Here is a 19975-nt window from a genome sequence, read left to right as displayed (position 1 = left end):
TAATACAGGATTGGTACCTCGGACCGGCGGGGACCACCCGAAGACACCCTGATGCCCACGGTACAACACGAAGACCCCCAGATGCCCATGGGTACCACCTGAGGAACCAGGGGCCCCACAGCTGTTGGGTGCCCATGGGCCCACAGGGACCATCTGAGGGCCCGCCAGACACCCATGGGAACCACTAAGGGCCCACAGACCCTCGTTGGAACCATCCGAGGGGCCACAGACACCTGTGGGGATGACCCGGGGACCCTCAGAAACCCATGGTGACCACTCGTGCACCCCGTTGGGGCTCACGGGCACCTGCGGGAACCACCTGGAGGCCCACGGAGATGAGCGGGTGTAACCCCCTGGGTGCATTGTGGGACCTGCAGTCACCATTGGGACCACCGGGGACCCCCGTCATCCTGGGGTATTAATTGTGTGTAAAAAAATAAATAATGATTTTATGGGGGCGCACAGTGGGTGTGTTGTGTATTGGTGCTTACTAAATATTTTTAAATTTAAATGTTATTACTTGTGTATTGTAGCCGGGGGTCTTCGGAGCAGAACCGCGTTGGTTTCAGGTCCTGGGACCCCCTACTTCCCGAGATACAGGCCCCGTTATGGGGTGCCAGTATCTCCTATGCATGGAAATGTCCCGATCACGTGACACAGGACATTTCAATGCATAGGTGATACCGGCATCCCATAACGGGGCCTGTATCTCGGGAAGTAGGGGGGGCCAGACCTGAAACCAATGGGATTCTGCTCTGGAAACCCCCTGCTCATCTACACTAGTCATAAAATTTAAATTTAAAAATATTTTTTTCCGGTTATTATTTGCAGAGAGAGGCGGATCTCTCTCTGCAGCAGATACAACTCGCCTGGTGAGCCCTTCGGAGGGCAGGTCCTATCGCCGCCGGCAACTCACCATATTTGGAAATGTTGTTATCACTGGTATTCAGGGCTTTCTGCATACCGTGATAGCAACGCTGCCAAAAATGTCGATTTAAAAATCCTGACGATTTTTTTTGGCCTTTACTGCATGAGGCCCATAGTTGGGGGTAGTGGCAAAGACTCAGACAAACCGTCTATCCAAGCTCCCACCCCAGTGCTTCTCCAGACTTTGGGCCTATTGTATACGTAGGGCTATCCTATGCGTCTACCAAGGACAAAGACTACACTAGTGAACCATTTGTAATCTAATGACAACATAATACAATAATTACTCCGTTTCGGAATATGGACCTGGAACTCAGCTTAGGGTTTGGTCCTAGCTTCGGATAGCTGTTTCGCCAGAGAGCTTGGGTGGGAGGATCCTCTCTTGGGAGTCATGGACCATGATGGCTCCAGGGTCGGAGGGTTCTCACCCCCGGTGCAAGTCCAGAGGAAGGGGAGTTCAGGCCTAAATATTCGAGGAAGGCTTCACCATCATCCGGATTCCTGAGTGTCTGAGGTCTAACATTTTTAACCACTAAGAGACCAAAGGGAAATGTCCATCTATACTTAATATTGCGGTCTCTTAACTTTGCCGTCACCTCTCGGAGATCTCTTCTTTTGGCGAGTGTAGATGGCACCAGTCTGCGTAAATCTGTAGGCATTACGTGACGAATAGATGTGGATGGGTTAAATTTAACCCCAAAGTAACCAATTTCTATACCAGCTCACACAGGGCCGTGTGAGTATAGCCTTATAGATTATATATCATTTCCCCTAACCCTATCAACATACAGCTATATCTAGCTGGGAGAGGCACAGCTCGCCCTCAAGGAGGTGATCACTAATTGTGGTTGCTTACACATGGCCGTGTAAGTATTATTATATTTACAACCCGCCCCCCACCTTTGGAACTACTGTCAATATTCATCACCATTATTATTGTATATGTCTTTCTAATCCCATGCTCCCCCATTGTTTGTTTGTTCCCATGTTTCTATAAGGGCTCTGGATTAACCCTTTTCTGGGGTTGAAGCTGAAGGGATCCTACTGTTTGCTCCAAGTATTTGTAAGAGAGCTATTGTCGAATTGACCGCTTTACTGTAAGCACACTTTTGTTTCTAATCTGAGGTAAGCGCCTGTTTTTTTGCACACTAAATCTGTAGGCCGTCACCTCTCGGAGATCTCTTCTTTTGGCGAGTGTAGATGGCACCAGTCTGCGTAAATCTGTAGGGGTATGTTTTGAAACTTGAGATCTCTGGAACTTCTCATCGCCATGCTGAAAGCTTCCTTTGTTTTAAAGTAGTTGAATCTCAACACCACGTCTCTTGGTCTCCTGGTTGAGGTCTTGATATTAGGACTCTGTGGCATCTGTCCAGGGTAAGAGATTCCTTCCTAGAGTCAAGGAGGGCTGATGTTAGCAAATTGCCCATAAATCCCTCAATGTCCGTTACAGACTCTGGGATCCCCCGGATCCGGAGATTATTACGACGGTCTCTATTATCCGCATTCTCCTGTCTATCTTTAATTTAAATTTTTTTTGTGAAGTAAATGCTAAATAAATAGACTTTTTTATTTACACCACCTGGTTCTCTGGCAGTGCACTGTTTTGCTCTTTTTCTATTTACTGGACTTCAACCAACGGATCTGCACGCCCCTGGGAAAGGACTATGACGGATTCTGTTTAACAGATGGAGTGGGTAAGAGTTCAATACAATTTATGTGTGGTTATTATAGATGAGTACAATTTTAGCACTGTTTGTCTCCAATGAGGGGTCACTAGAGTACCTTATAGGTGCAATAGTTGGTCCCCTTCAGGAGACTTATGTGTTTGATAGGTCACTCACATATCACATTTCTCAGTTAACCAACTCCATGTCTGAGCCCGTCCACCAGTCCTGTTTATTATTTAAGATTGACTTTTTGGAAATTTCCACTGACTTTGGAGCACCCATTCCTTTCCATATCTTTAATATGTAGGAGCAGGGACCTAATTTCTTTTAGCTCAGCGTCCATCAGAGATTGTCGGGTGATTGTAGCGTTTACCTTGGATTCCAAGAAGCTAGTGCGTTCACTTAGGGAAGATATCGCCTCTTTAAGATCCTTCACCACTGTTTGCATTAGCGATTTGATTTTATTAAAGAAGATGAGTAAGTCATTCTTTGTGGAAAGATTTTCGATCTTCACCCCTTGTTCTGAGTCTGGGTGTACCACGGAGGGGACTACTGTACTTCCAACACCACCTGTTGCGGTGCTGGCCGACCATGGTTTTAAAATATCCACGGAACTAACTCCGGTTCTTTTTCTTTTTGATGGTTTTAACTGCTTTCAAGGCCATGGTAAATGAGACTTGCACAAGATGAAATCTTTTTTAAGGTAGTTAGACAGAGCTAATCTGCTTTCATAAGCTTGGAATCAAGCCCGGGGTATTGTGGGACTTAGGTCTCAGAACGCGATCCTAGTCAGCTCTGTTTGGGCTTATCTGGGCATGCAGATGTTTGGTAGAGGGGTACACATTCCTCTAAAGGAGATCACAGTATTGCAACCTGAGTATTTATTGATTTGTCCAACAGTCTCTTCTGCCCTCTTTTGATCTTATTCATACAGAAACAGGGGAGGGTGGATGTTCCCTTGTGGAAGATAGATATTGGGCTGTAGACTTTACCTAGGAGTCTTTATTTAGAGTTAAATGTGCGTGGGAGAGATGACTGTCTGGGTGATTCCCCTTGGGGTCAGAGGCTGGCATATACTTTAGTTCTTTGCTGCTTTTTAGAGGCCTTCAGCTGCCATCTTGGGCTTGGGTGGTCCTGGACCCTGTCTCTGTTTACCCCGGTGAGGGGTGGGGGTATCATCCACTGGCAGGCCTTCCATCAGAGGCTGCTGTCAGACAATCAGCCAGGGGGAGTAAGAGAAAACTCGAGCTCACCTGCAGCTGCGCCACTGGGCGCAAGGGCAATGTGGCTGCCCCTCCACTTTTTGAGGGCTTCCCAGCTACCGCACAGGCCAGCAGCTGACCACCGGGCCCTCTACAGTGCTGTAGCAGGGATAATTGGCCGGCAGAACCCCTCCGCTTTGCGACCTGTCTCCTGCGCAGCGTTCCACTCCCTGCAGCTTCTACCAGCTCGCCATCGGCCGTGACTCTGGCTCTTAGATCACATCTCTTTCTCGCCGCCACGCTCACCTGCGATGGCACCAGAGCCCATCCAAGCATGACCACCAGTCTAGGGTCGCTCAATCTCATCGGGTCCTTCCTGCTGGCTTCGGGTCGATCAGCAGATCTCAGGTCAGCAGAGCCGCCTGTGGCCGGTGGCCATCTTGGGCATCCCGTGGAGCTGCGACCGCATGGATCTCTCCCGAATTCTTCAGATCAGCGGCACGTCCACAAGGAGAGTCCCAGGATCCAGCAGTAGGTTGTTCACAACTTTATTAGCCCAATCCCTGCAGTTGGAGCTTTTATTAGGCAATTTTGTGCCCAATTTCGACTTGTGTCAGCTCAGAACCTTGGCCATACCCCGGGTGAAATCCTTTTTATGCTCCCACTGCACCCCAGAGTATCGCAGAACCCCAGTTGAGAAAAACTGGTCTCGAAATATAGCTCCAACTATTTGTTTCTCCATTGTAGAATTGTAGGAAGTTGGATGGATCTCTGTGGTGCATAATTTGAAAGTAGTTCGGAACCAGAGGTGCTACATGAATACAAGTTACTATTATTTTCTCTGGCCCTGCATACATTTACAAGTAGAGGGGAAATTTCACAGCATGTCAAGGTGAACATGAAAAGATATGGAACTCAACAGCACTGCTCAAGAATTTCTTAGTAGCTGAGCTAGCTGAGAATCTCCTTTAGCACAGCAGTGAGTTTTTCCTATTGAGCCAAAAGGGCTGCTAGATCAATTCCAAAAGTCATTAATTAAAAAAAGGTTTCTCACATGCAATTTAAAAATAAAGGGAGGGGGGGATATGTATGAACCATACCATTAATACTACATTTCCTTTTATATAATTTATGAAATCCTTGGGTTTTAAGGTGATTTTCATGTCTAAGAAAGCTTAAATTAAAATTAAAGTGATTGAGGTTAAAAATAAAATGCCTCTAAATTAAGTATTCTTTAAAATATTCAATATTTTAGCTGCACCTTGGAAACCATAGAACATGGAGTCAGAAAAATAAGTATTTTTTAATCTCCGTATTTCATCGATTTCACATTTTGAACTAAAAAAAGAAGCTCAAAATATAATAAAACACAGTACATTAATATACCCCTTATGAAGTCAGTGCATCTGACGAAACTGAGTGAGAGGATTCCCCATTGAAGGAGCTGAAGGCAAAGAGGTGAGCCTAAAAGTTTCAGTGATTCATCCACAGTTATCCAGCTAAGGATTCGAGAGGTGACTGGACTGTGATTTTGGCAACAAGCCCACGTGTCGTGGGATTCCTGGGCATTTGATCCATCTAGTAGTGCCGGCGTAATGTGAGTACGTGGACGGGCCGTCGGAACAGCCACACCACTCCCTCCCTCAAATACCACCAGTTCAGCGAGTTTACCTGCATTTTTCCCGGATCAGCATGCATATGTCTCTCTGTGCTGCAGTTTGGAGAGGGTTGTACTGCTGCGGCCAAGTTTATTCGAGCATTTGCCCGTTCTTGGCCACAGCAGTAGCCTGGCGCGCGCCCAAGGGTGACGGGCGCGCGCCGAAGCAGCGGAAGAGCGCCCTCCGATCGGGGCGCTCTCCCTACCGCTGCCGGGTCCGCCGGGTCCCCCGGAACCCCCTGCCGCCGTCCCGCGATCGCGGGACACCAGGGCTCCCTCGGGGAGCCCTGGACGCGCGTGCAGGGGGCGCAGGCTCCCGAAGACGCGTGACCGCGCGTCTATGACGCGCGGCACGCCGAGGGGCGGCCACTAGCAAGCCGGGAAATCTCCCGGCTTGCGGTACCGGCCACACTTTAATAAAGTGTGTCGGTAGTGTATGTGGCCACTATTGGTATGCGTGTGGTAGGTTCTCTCTGTCTGTATTGTAGTATGTGTTCTCGTGGGGTTTTAGGGCAGATGTAATAGTTTTGGCAATGGTCTTTGGTTTGTATCCCTTCTGTCTGAACGATTCGGTCAGGGTTGTGAGATGCCGGTTTCTGTCTTCAGTGTCAGAGCATATGCGGTGGTATCTTATAGCCTGGCTGTGTATGATGCCTTGTTTGGTATGAGTGGGATGGAAGCGGGAGTTGTGGAGGTAACTGTTTATATCTGGGGGGTTTTCTACACTATTTTAGCCATAGATTTCTTTGTATATCAGTATTGCAGACCTGAAGAAGAGAGGAGAACTCCCGAAAGCTTGTTCTATGACATAAATTGTTAGTCCAAATAAAAAAGTTATCACCTAATACTGAAGAACTCATTTATTCTGCACTATCGCAACTGGACTAGCATGGCTATTTCTTGTGAGCACATTCACATGTCTTAGACAGGTCTGCAACCCTGCTTTTCACTATTATCACCTAGCATGCAGTGCTTCCACTGCAGCAAGGGATTCTGGGAAATGACATGCAAATGAGCATACAGTGCCCCCTTTTGTCTCAAGTCCACATTACCTGGAAAATCCTTAAGCCAATGCATGCTGCTTTAAACACAGCTTTTAAACATAGCCTAGGATGAGATGCAAAGCCAATAAACCCACTCACAGACAGCCTATTTTGACCTTGTGGATCTCATCAGTGTAAGGTTGGTTGTACTGGCTTTGCAATTTGAAACATGAGGTCTTCACCACACATTATTTAGGTTATGGTGGGTGAAAAGGTGACTAAAAACCCTCCACCGTATAGCATATAGCATATCAAAATATTACTTGTGAGCACATTCACATGTCTTAGACAGGTCTGCAACACTGCTTTTCACCATTATCACCTATCATACAGTGCTTTCACTGCAGCAAAGAATTCTGGGAAATGACATCCAAATGAGCACACAGTGCCACCTTTTGTTTCAAGTCCACATAACATATTATATATATAATGTGTCAAAAGGAGTGCTCCTGAGCGTGGCCAAATGCATACAACAAAAGACAAAAATGCCCAATGCAACATCCAATGTGACAAAATACATAGTTAAATACACTGGCGACACGTTTAATTTGAGTAGGGCTAGTACCGCAAGCCGGGACATGTCCCGGCTTGCTAGCCCCACTCCCTCGGCATGCCGCGCATCACCGACGCGTGGTCACGCGTCATCGGGAGCCTGCGGCCCCTGCACGCGCGTCCAGGGCTCCCCGAGGGAGCTCTGGTGTCCCGCGATGTGGGGGACGGCGGCAGGGGGTTCCGGGGGACCCGGCGGACCCGGCGAGCGGAGGGAGAAAGCCCCGATCGGAGGGCGCTCCTCCGTGGCTTCGGCGCGCGCCCGGCACCCTCCGGCGCGCGCCAGGTTACTGCTGCGGCCGAGACCGGGCAAATGCTCGAATAAACTCGGCCGCAGCAGTACGTCAATATTAGTATTCTCATGAGTAAGGGTCATTTAGTTGAACCCATTGGCCAAAGCGTGGCTGCAGGCTTATATATCAAGAAAAGAAAATTATATAGCATAGAGCGTTTTTGCCTTTTGTTGTATACAGTTTTTTAGGTGTACAGTAAGATAACATCTATTGATCAATAAGTAGGAATTCTCATTGACCAAAACGCAAACAGAAATTTTCTAACTTCTACAAGTATGTGAAATAACACAGTGGTTTTTGCAGAGACTATGCGGAATCCAAGGAAAATCCGTAGTGGAGTTAAGGAAGACCTGGGCTACCATCAGATGAACCCATTCTCTCTTGCTGTCAGTCAGAGGTTCCTGCTGCAGCAAGAGAGGATCACTGAGGATTGCATGTGACCCTGCTGGGATTCACACCCAGAACCGACCAAGCCTGCAGCCTGCCCCCTGCAGGGACCCAGGCTTCTTGTTCCAGGAGGGAATTACCTGGGAATAGCAGGGGACACAAAACACAAGGAGTGCCTGGAGACAGCTGGGACCTGTACCAGAGACTCAGAGACATCCCCTATCTCATTAAAACTCCTGACGAAGCATCTGGCGAAACGCGTAGAGTTTGAAGAGAGAGAACAAGCTCTGAAGGACTGGCAGAACTCGGTCTTAGATCTCTTCCATTGGGAACTTCCGCCCTCAGCCGTGACGCGATAGCGGAAGTGACGCGACGGCTGTGACACACGCGGAAGAGAATCCTGAATGCTGTGAAGCTGCCTACACCTGCACCACCATACAACGAGCTGCGGTTCTCTCCCCCACCCGATTTATACATGGCGAATGTGAGTGTGATATACTCGTGTTATTTGTATGCATAATACATTATTGGAATAGTATGCACTATTGTGGCTTTTCTTCTTATCCATACATATCCGTGCCTTGAGGGATTTCCCTGCTACCATTTAAAGGGCTCCAGTCAGAGAGAGAAGGATCTCTGACACGTGATATTTTCTGCGATCTATGTGAGTTCTATTCTATAGATTACATCTACTTACACAGTGTTTACCATCTGCACTATATATTTGTTATTCTTTTTTGCATATTTTGCTACACCTACCTGCGCTCCTCCTCATCTCCAAGAAACAATCTACCCTTCTGGGACCTGGAACTATCCCATCAGAGGAAGTTGAGCTGCTTTTACACACATTTATTTTTTCACTATTTCAATATTGGTGTTATATTGTGTGTTATTAGTTGTATTCCCAACAACAATATTGGTTCACCAGGGAGCGCCCAATCCACTTCCCCACCTCACCCCTTCACCTTTCCTTCACATCCCCTTGTTTTGCATATTGATCAATAAGTAGGAATTCTCATTGACCAAAACGCAAACAGAAATTTTCTAACTTCTACAAGTATGTGAAATAACACAGTGGTTTTTGCAGAGACTATGCGGAATCCAAGGAAAATCCGTAGTGGAGTTAAGGAAGACCTGGGCTACCATCAGATGAACCCATCTCTCACAACCACATGGCAGATGCCAGGACACAATAGACTGAGTTCTGTTGCCATGTAGTATCTATGTACAGTACATCTGGAAGTGATATCCCCTAACCCCCCCTTTCAATTGACCTATGCAAAGTATAAAGCTTCACTGTGCATTTTTTTGTTTTTCCAGATTAATTGTTTAATACATACAGTACTCTATATGGATATCTCTCAAATCTATAGGTGCAGTGGGGACAAGCAATGCATGAAACAAATAGAACAATCTCGGTTAGATATTCATATTAACTGTGGAAGTCCTTTCACAACATGAAATATAAGGGATCAGAATCACAAAGCCTTAACGCATATCTTCAAAGGCCAATAATGTAAAGATAAGTCCTGTTTACTCTTGGAAAGAGAATTTCATTAACTATAAAAGGGCTTTGGTGGTGGTGGAGGAGGATGACAATCCCCCCTCCCCCCCCCCCCAACCCTACCACAAAAGCTCTTTCTTGGAGTAAAACATACTTCATATCACGTTATTAGAAACTAACATAATGTTGCACTACAGCAATGTAATGTTAAACCTTTGCTAATGAGGTATACAACTATCATTGTTTTTGCATATAATTAGATTTGAGGATAGGCGTTAACCTCAGGGAAAATAACGTTGGTTACTGTTTTAGGCAATGTTAAGTTAATGTCAAGTTATGAGCCCTGATTTTAACAAAGCTTTGTGGATCTAGCCCAAAGTTTATTCCAGCTAACAAGGTAATTTCTAACTGAGCTAAATAATGGTAGATAATTGGGATAATTGGCCATGTAGCGATCTTGATAAGACCTTCTACTATTGACCCCCACGTATTTTGGAGAGCATTTTTTCCACACAAAAAAATCACAATTAAAATGTTGAATTTTTTTAATGCTTCAGGATTTTAAACATGAAACATCAGTTGACCTAGTTGGATAATTTATCGGCGTCTAGAGATAAAGTCATGGAGGGAGATTTATACAGTATGAAGAAGCTACAAAGAATAGATAAATACCTTTACTGTTATTTTGAAATGGTTGTCTGTCCAATATGTAACCGACTTGATCCAGATGGATTGATTATTGAAGAGGGATCTCCATGAAACCCCCTATTGCAAAACTTGAAAATAATAAAAGCAATCAAGTGTAGCAGGGTTACATAGTTACATTGTAGTTACATAGTTACATAGTAGATGAGGTTGAAAAAAGACGTAGGTCCATCAAGTTCAACCTATGCTAAATTTAGACAACAGATACTTTATCCTATATCTATACTTACTTATTGATCCAGAGGAAGGCAAACAAAAAACCCCATTAAGGGGAAAAATTAATTCCTTCCTGACTCCAAGAATTGGCAATCGGATTAATCCCTGGATCAACATCCTTCCCATGTATACTTATTTGGTATATCCCTGTATACCTTTCCCATCTAAAAATATGTCCAACCTTTTTTGAGAAAATCTATTGTATCTGCCATCACAGTCTCCATGGGTAATGAATTGCACATTTTAACTGCCCTTACTGTAAAGGGTAAAGAACCCTTTCCTTTGTTGCTGGTGAAATTTCCTTTCCTCCAACCTTAAGGGATGGCCCGAGTCCTTTGTACTGCCCATGGGATGAATAGTTCTTTTGAAAGCTCCTTGTATTGTCCCTGAATATATTTGTATATAGTTATCATATCCCCTCTTAGACGCCTCTTTCCTAATGTAAAAGAAAAGGGTGATATGAAAAAGGGGTAACATCCAGGAGCCACCTAGGTCACTGTCGAGGAGACCTGGAAAAGAGGGATGAAAATGTACCCTGAGGAATAAAGCCAAAAGACAAAGGGGTGATATTTCATAGCAAATTTGGAGCAACATTATTGCAAATTGCGTCATTTCTATCTTGCGTCTCTTTGCATTGAACATACAGAACACCTACAAGCTCAAATTGAACCCCCAAAATACCCACAACATATATATAAGCATATAAGTTTCACAGAGGAGTGCTACTGAGCATGGCAATATGTATTTAAAACCAGAGACATAACATAAAACGCAGACAAAGCTCAGTGCACATCCAGAAAAACTTATATACGGTACAGTGACTAAATATACATGTATAAATAACTAATAAATAAAATGGTCTTTTAGTTTAACATTTTGGCCAAATTGTTGTAAGCCCTTGAGCCAACTTCACGGCAGACCACGTTTCAAGGGTCCCTACACTAATATAAATTCTTAATAACCTGTGCATTGCCAGGAAGAATGATTTATAATAAATCTGTCAATATAAGTTGCAAAAGTTCTCTTTGCTTTGAACAGAAAATTATGTCTCATATCTCCAGGAGGAGGATAAGACACCACACAGTCCCCACATTAGATGCACTCAACACACCTATATCGCCCAACCTTAGAAACAAACTAGTGACTAGTCATTTTGTTCCTACCATACAAACAACTTTCCTCTCAACAGCTAAGAGAAAAAAGGGTTTCTATAAATGTAAAAATTGTTCTGCCTGTCGGTATATGTATCAGACAGAGGTATTCACAGACTCTTCCAAGAACCATACCTTTAAAATAAGAGACTGTCTGGGATGCAAATCTAAAGGCGTCATTTATTGTGTCATCTGCCCTTGCGGGCTCCCTTATATAGGGATGACAACCCGTGAAGTAAGGTTTAGAATACTTGAACATGTAAGGAACATCAAAAACGCCTCAAAAGACCTTCAGGCGTTTAAGAAAATCACCTCGGTAGCCCGACATTTCTTTGAGGTACACATGTCAGACTTTAACCTCTTACAAGCATTTGCGATTGAGAGGGTAAGTTTGGGACTCAGAGGAGGCGACTTAGAAAGGGCATTATTACGCAGGGAGTCGAGGTGGATTGTACAGATGGATTCAATGATTCCCAGGGGTCTTAATGACTACCTGGGTTTCGCAATGTTTATATAGGCATCCTGTACTATACCACACTGCCATGACCATCCTTTGAATGTTTTTGACATCCCCTGGCTTTTTAAGTACAAAATTAGTGATGAGAATCTCATACACTTCTCTCTGTCTCCCTTTCCCCAACCCCTGTTTTTATATCCACAGAGTCCTGGGTTTGCATATTACATGGCTGATTCCCAACTATACACGACTCTCATCGCCTCACCGTTTGGATATTTCCATAAAGACTCTTGGCTGTCTTGGTCAGCACTGCTCCACACTCTACTTGAACTATTCAAGAAGGACTAATTTCTGATTTATGCATCATCATGACGTTTATCATCTTATGTCTTTATTTAAAGACTAATATCCGGAAGGAGACCATCTGACGTTATTACAGCAAAAAAGAAAACCACACACCATGTTTATTCTTCCAAGTCTGGACGTTAATTTGGGCATTGGAGCCTATGTACTTTCACTGATATGTCAATATCATATATACTAATAGTGATCTATTGGAGAACTCTATTGCCCCGTTCCATCATGTATGTGCTATCATACTGTTAGTCCACAGTTTTGTGGAAGATTATCTTTCATTGAATCCCATTTGTGCACAAGTCTATACATTTATGGATGTATAAGTATGGATCATACCTACATGCACTTACCTGCTAATAACAATTGTACAATATTATATCACTCCTATAGCATCCCTTAATAGTTATCTTTGGATGTTATATGTCATGCCTTAAGCAATATGTGCTTCATCTATTCTTATGGCTTCCACAGTGATGCGGACCACACAATTGTCTGCCTGGTTGCCCTTTTGGGGGCTATATTTGATGAGCTTTTAATCCTTAGGTTACCTTTGCACTTTGAATGAATTAGGCTAATCCTTATGTACATTGTGCTTACATTAGCTATATTTGTGGGCGCTTTGCGATCATGGTGAGCGGATATGTGTGCTCTTTTGACTGCTCATTACATTTGAGACCACTATGCAGAGGCGCGCATGCGCGAGACGTGATGCAGGGCTTATTCAGCCTGCCTAATACACGGATATACCAGACACAGAGCCGCGCATGCGCAGTGAACTGCCCATAGACACTTTCTGCCTCACTAGTGCCCATTACTAAGCTCAGGGCGTCCTGCCTTACCCGACGCGACGTTATGACGTCACGGACATGCGCAGTGACATATGGAAGCCCGTTTTCTGCCCTTAAACACATTATGCCATTAATTCATTTCATCTGTGGCTCTGAGGTACATTATGTGCTACAGCCTGAGGATAAGCTTTCTGCTACTGCCATATATTGGATACACCAGGCAGGTATTCATGTAATTAGTGACTATTTCGGAGGTGTGTGAGTGCACCTACAATACTGAATTTTTCATTGGTAGATAACCTATGACCATCTCTGACTCCATCAGCCTCAATCTTAGCTTACACCTGTTTGTCCTCTGCTTAATCTATGTCAGTCTGATTTTTGCCAGGTGATTACCCCCACTAGCCCAATTAGTTCCCTTTTTAAACCTGCATGTTACCCTGCTTAGATCACCACTCCCAGTAGAAGGCTGTGTGCCGAAACGCGTAGGAGCAGGTCCAGCAGGCAGGATCCCCTGGTTTGTCCCCTCTTTGGGTCACATTACCATGCTCTAACATCCCTCCTTGTTCCACCCTGAATGCACCGACCACACTGTACCTGACCATAGGTGATGTATCACTATCTCTAGCTATAGGCTAACATGTATTCTTAGGCTTTAATCTGTGTATCTCTGCTGTCACTTACCTGCCACTCATTGTCGCTTCAGACAAACTCTATATTGCAGGGGCCAGTAGGCATATTAGACTTCTTTGCAGATTATTACATAGCCTTAGCTGTGACTCTGATCTTTGCAGATTATTACATAGCCTTAGCTGTGACTATTTAGTCTGTTGGGTGTCACACCAGGTTTATTTTGTCAGGTGTTTCAGAATACTATCTGAGTGTATCTTGGGCATTTTCTTTGAGGGAATTGTTTAGCCTTGTAATGTACAGGGGATCCATGCTGTATTTTAAACATTTCTGTGCTTTGTTTTAACCATTTTTGTTCTGTGACAATACATTAATAAACCTTATGTGATTTGTACTGATACATATACTAGAGTGCTTTATTTAGGGCCTTTTTTCTCTCTCACTATCTATTTACTGCCCTTATAGCACCACCGACAACTCACTGTAGTTTGAAATTTTCCAGTGTCGGTATTTAGTTGTGTTTACATGTCTTGTGGATGCGGGGTCCTCTCTTTTTCTCTTGCACACCTATATATAAGTAGCTACTGTACTAGCCTCACTGATTTATCCAGCGCACTTTGCCATGCTAAAATAAGGATATTGTTCCCGATGTCTGATAAAATGGACCTCATCCTCCCTAAACAGACCTTTCAGCCACCCTTCAAGGTCATCATGTCTTACTACAATTCCCCTTAAATCCAGCATGAATGCTGCCATAGCCTTATTTATCTTTTTCTAGATCTCTCTTCCGCTGCGTTGTTTCTGGCCCCATGCCAATGCAACCTCAGAGACACCTCTAACCAGACTATCCTCACTTTTCTGAATCTTGTTACTAGCTGCCCTATACCCGACTGCATGCTCCTTGTTAAATTTAATGATTAGACCAATGCCAAATCATTCCCACCCACATGCTGCAGAATGATATCAGGAGGAGCTCTATCCCTTTCCATACATAATAACTTGGGCAGTTGTTGGTTCCAACACATCCCCCTACTGCCAACCCACAATAACCTGGCTGTCTGCCCTTATCCCCAGTTGCCTTCCCCCTGGCCTGCGTTCAGCTCACTTTCCTTCCCAGTGAACAGAGGAATCCCAGCAAAGTCAGACACCCAGAGGGGCTTGACCTGGACAAAAAGAAATAACAAAATCAACCACTAAACTTTTTTAACAGTTTTTACAGGGTCTAACATAACCTTTAAAATGCCCCGATAACCAACCCCTAGGTGAATCCATTTCCCTTTTCTTGCCTCACAGACCCTGCCTCCCACCTCTACATCCTCTTTTTGCAGGACCCCAGCTTTTCTTTGAGGTGCTCACTATCTCACAAATATGCATAGCCTCAATTGAACAGCCCATTGGGAGACATAGATCTACCAAAAATTACACCCCCCACCCCCCCACCTGCATCCCAGCAGGTAGACGCACTCCGGTTGCACAGGTCAAAGACCGGATGCTGACTGTCAGCCTTTATCATCCATACCTCCGGTTCTGACTTCCTTACCAGATCACTGCCCTGTCAAAAGATACATACTGCACACTACACAATTCTTTGTCAGTCTCATCATTCACCGCCAGCCCCTCCGGGTATGACAGGTGATGTATAAAACGGAATGAAACCGGCTCCTTCTTTGGGACCACCACCAATTGAGAAACTCTCAACCCCCGGTAATGCGGGAGAGGAAAACAGTTCTGCCATTCTGTCTACCTCCACCTCCTTCTCTATTTTGGCAAGCGCTACCCCCATGTGCATCTCAAGTGATTTCAAATTCCTTCTACAGAGGGGAATCTCCACCTCCCTAAAAGATATCCAAAAATCACTTCTATAACCTGGCTCTAACAGTTCCGTCACCTCCCTGGTCAGGTAGCGGCAGAGGCATGGTGCCATCTTATTGACGTTCACTTGTGTCCTCGCTCCTTGCCCCAGGCTCTTCTTGCTCTTTTCTAAATCCACCTTTGCCCTATTTAAAGCACCTTGACAGTGGGTGGCTACCCCCCCCCCCAGCCATTGCACTCATGCTTAAAATGACACCCTGTACCCCGCTGACACTGACCTCATTATACTGCCAGAAAGAACCTCCCTTCTTATATCGGGCCTACAGTCCAGCATGCTGTGAGCTACCGGTCCCAGACAGAAAGATGTTAGTTTATGTGGCATCCTTTTGGACAGGCCCATAACTATCAGGTCCCACCACAACTGTTTCCTAATCGCCGTTCACTGCCTGAAGTCCCTAACATACTTCCACCACCCCGGTCCCCCATAAAACTTATAGGCCTCTCAAATAGTTTCCACATACTTAAAGGGCGCCGAGCAATGCTCTGACTTCTTCTCCCCTATCATGCTAGCTAAAATTGCAAAGGCCTGTAGCTAGTACCAAAAAAGATTTGGGAGTATGCATTTTTTCCCGCTCTTCCTCCTCCTCTTTCTCATCTATCTTCTTTTTTTTTGTCTCTACTGTTACAGCTCCTTTTTTGGGTTCTCCCACTGGTGCCGCCACTACAGCCACCCCCACTGCCCCCACTGTCACCCCAGGTACCACACTAATCACCTCACCTGCTACCCCTGCTACCGCCAGGGTTCCTACAACCACCGGAGGAACCCCCGCAGGTGCCTCCCCCCGTCATCCCCCTAACCCCTGCCCCCAATGTCATGTCCACCTCCTCCCACATCTCTGTCACCGATTGACACCCCACTTACCATACCCTGACCTTGCTCTACCCTATGCCCTCATTGCAAGAAGAACTCACCTAAGGCAATGAACATCTCATCCCCTGACCCTTGCCCTGGCACAGGCCCTACTACCCATACCCTAACCCTACTCCTGGCCCCCTTTGATGATCCTACTGCACCCTCAAAACCCCCTGCACCTCCTAAAGCTCATCCCGTAGTTGACACGCCAAGGATGCCCTCCACTGACCCCATGTGACCAGGCAGAGAAGTTACTACTTCCTCCCCTGTTGTATCTGCCTCCCTCTCACTCAGCTCCTCCTCCTCTGATCCCTCGCTACTCATCTCCATCTCTACCTGCCCCTGTGTATGTGCTCTAAAATTAACCCTGTCCACCACTAGCTTCCCCCTCCCCCTAGTGCCCTTTATATCTTGACATGACTTACCAGCTGAGAGAGAGAGAGAGAGAGAGAGAGAGAGAGAAAGAGAGAGAGAGAGAGAGAGAGATAGAGAGAGTTACCAAGTGAACGTCCAGTAATGAGAGACAGCACACTGCAAGTTGTAATCCAGACAAAAAATTGTATTGAAACAAATAGGGCACTGCAACCAATGTTTCGGTCACCACAGAGGGACCTTCATCAGGGTTATGCAGTGGTCAAGTGCCGTGACCCTCCTTATATATCCCAACACCCAGTGCAACAAAGAAAATTAACCAATCGCCAGACACCAATTAACCTATCTCAGCTGTATATAATACAAAAGGAACCAATGCCCATAGTTAATCAAATAACCACGCACCTGCATCCAAATGGTGACCAATAGAGCAGCTATGAGGTCATACGCCAGCCGCAGGCACCGCGAATGTGACGCGCATTCACTGCGCATGCGCGCAACACTAGCTTCCCAACGGCGTCATATTTAACATTTTCAGTACTGCTTAGTTTTCAACTTCTGACATTGAGTGAATATGTTGAGATCTGTTTTTAGTTTTAAATGTATGCTATTTAATAGAGTTCCTATTGACTTATATAACTCCCAAAACAGTCACCTATACAACATAATTATTAATTATATGGAGAGATACCTGAGATACCTGAGATAAGTCTATTTGTATATTTAAAGTAGCATGTTTGCATATTCAAATTTGCTAATTAATCTCTCTCCCCTCTCCAGCAGAAGCCCTATTTCAACATCTGAAATCTTAAAAAAGTTTGTCAAAATTGCGACTTCTCTGTGGAAATGTGTGATTTTTAACAAATATTTGCCCATTTTCAAATAATGGAAAATGCAAGAATACGTACTGTGTTTGAATAAAGCAAGAAGTACCTTGATCTCCCTGTATCTTACACAGAGGTGGATTTACGTAGAAGCTAAACAAGCTGCCGCTTAGGGCCTCGCAATATAAGGGCCCCCAAATACAGCTCAACCCCGTTATAACGCGATCCGTTTCAGCGCGAATCCGCTTATAACGCGGTGCAAGCGTGGCTCCCAAGTTTCGTATTTATGAATACTTTACAACACGATTATTGGTATATTTAATACTTTATTGTACAATGCATACAATTGTACATTATTTCTAGTGCGATGTGATTCTTTGGACCCCAAGCACAACGTTGTGAGGGGGTTGAGCTGTACTAAGAATTTTTTTTTATTCAAATACCTGTAATATATTTGAGGGGCCCTGTAAATCCAAAGGGTCTATTCACGCTAAAAATAAGAATAAAATCTGAGGGGTTTACATATTTTGTAAAAAGTTGAATATATATTAAAAGTAGCCTATGTCGTAAAGATAAGACGGACAACAACATTTCTCAGAAGAAGAAAATGTTTCAGTTATTTCTTTCCTTCGACTTCATATCCACAGTCCTTGTTTTGTTTAAGTTCTAGAAATGGACTCTCATACTGTACCATCTTTCAATTGTGAGGAGAACTCAATATACAGTAGTTTACTGTACTTCCCGTGCCCTGCCCCCTCCTGGATATTTGAATGTTTTTTAGAAGAAAAATGTAGTTAGTCTGCAAATCATGTTTTCTGCTCAATTTGCTGCCAACCTTTGTGAGGAGAGTGTGAGGAGAGGGGAGTGTCCTGCTTTGTGGTCTTGTTGAGGTAGGTTTTATTAAAAAGGTTATAAAAATATGCAATTTATATAATTGTTTCTCTCTTACTCATGACGGTGCTTTTAAACAGTGGTATTAAACGTAGTTTACGGAATAATACAAATTATATGTTATTTATTTGTAAACATGAATTTGAGATCAGATAATCTGTCAAATATATTATTTTTTCCCCCTTTATTTTATTTCTAGTTAAAGCAGCAATACCTCGGCGCCCCGCCTTTTTTTCTTCCCTTTATATGTAAAGCTTGTGACAATGTATAATTCTACAGTCTTACCTAAGCTGGCAATCGTTTGTGCTCTTGTAATAAATCTGTAGCAATCTTGATTGTGTGCCTAACTAAATGGCTGCCTTCTAGCTTTGTGTATTATTACAGCTTTCAGAGCAATAGACAGTCTGCTGTTTGGAACACAGAACAGATCTGTTTGTGATACTTTGTTGCCAAAGTGCAGCGCTCAAAAAGGTGTGTGTCAGACCCTGTTTCAAAAGAGGAAGTGGATATGACATTTTAAATTGTTGCTGTAGCAATCAAAGGATGATCAGAACATTTTTTTATAAAGCATTAAAAATGGCATTAGGAGTTTAAAAAAATGCAGACAGTATTATCTAATACTACAGAATTTATTTATTTAAAAAAAAAAAACTTATAGGATTTTTAAAATTTTCTGCTTTGATATTGCGTCTTTTTTTTCAGTTTGATGATAACCATTTGCTCAAGACAAGGTATATTTAAAAAATAATTTTTTTAAAAAAATGAGCTAAGAACGACTATGCAGAACGAAAAGCTTTCTGCACTTACAGTAGCAATTTGTGCATAAAAAGGTGATGAGCTACGTAGCTTATCATTTGATGATAACATTGATAATTTTGCGTTTTTTACCTTTTGAAATCCGCTTTTTTTTTAGCAAATTTATAATCCAATTATTTTCTGTCATGAAAAAGTCTGCCCGTGTAATTATTCAAATAAAAATATTTACTTTTGATTAATCATTCTTTCTACAATATGTTTTTAGATTTTATAGGGGCCTCATCTTTATCGTAGTTTAGGGCCTCGCAAAGTCTTAATCCGACATTGCTTAGAAATCATTCTTTTGTTGCATTGTTATAGTACTGTTGACTAAATCATCGATCCATTCGGTTTGAACAGGGAAGAGAATGTCTTCTAGTGTAGATCTCCACCAGTTTACCTGGTACAGTAGATCACTCAGCTCATACAATTGCAGTGAGGGTTCAAAACATGAGTTTAGAGGATAATAGCCACAGGGCAGCTGTGAGCCAATAACTGTAGAAATGGCAGGTAATTAAGTGACCATTAGACTCGCCCACAGGAAGTTACAAAGTTGCCATGTTTGTTGGGGACAAAGTTCCTTCTGTATCACAATTATATGTTCATTTAGTGTGAAAAAAACATTATACTGTAACAATGTTGTTGTCTTCCTTAAACATATGCAATCAGGCTTAAAGCAAACATTTAGCTGTTAGGGTTTATTTGGAAATTAAGAATTTACCTCAAGTCCACCCTGGCCACTGCTCAGCCCATAGTGATATCACACAAAACAGCAGGCAAAAGAAGTCAAACCCCTCCCATGTCTCAGCTCACCATGTATGTATGTCAGTATGTA

The sequence above is a fragment of the Ascaphus truei genome, chromosome 9, assembly GCF_040206685.1.
Source record: "Ascaphus truei isolate aAscTru1 chromosome 9, aAscTru1.hap1, whole genome shotgun sequence".
NCBI lineage: Eukaryota > Metazoa > Chordata > Amphibia > Anura > Ascaphidae > Ascaphus > Ascaphus truei.
The sequence above is the reverse complement of the archived record's forward strand: the minus strand, read 5'-3'. Positions refer to the sequence as shown.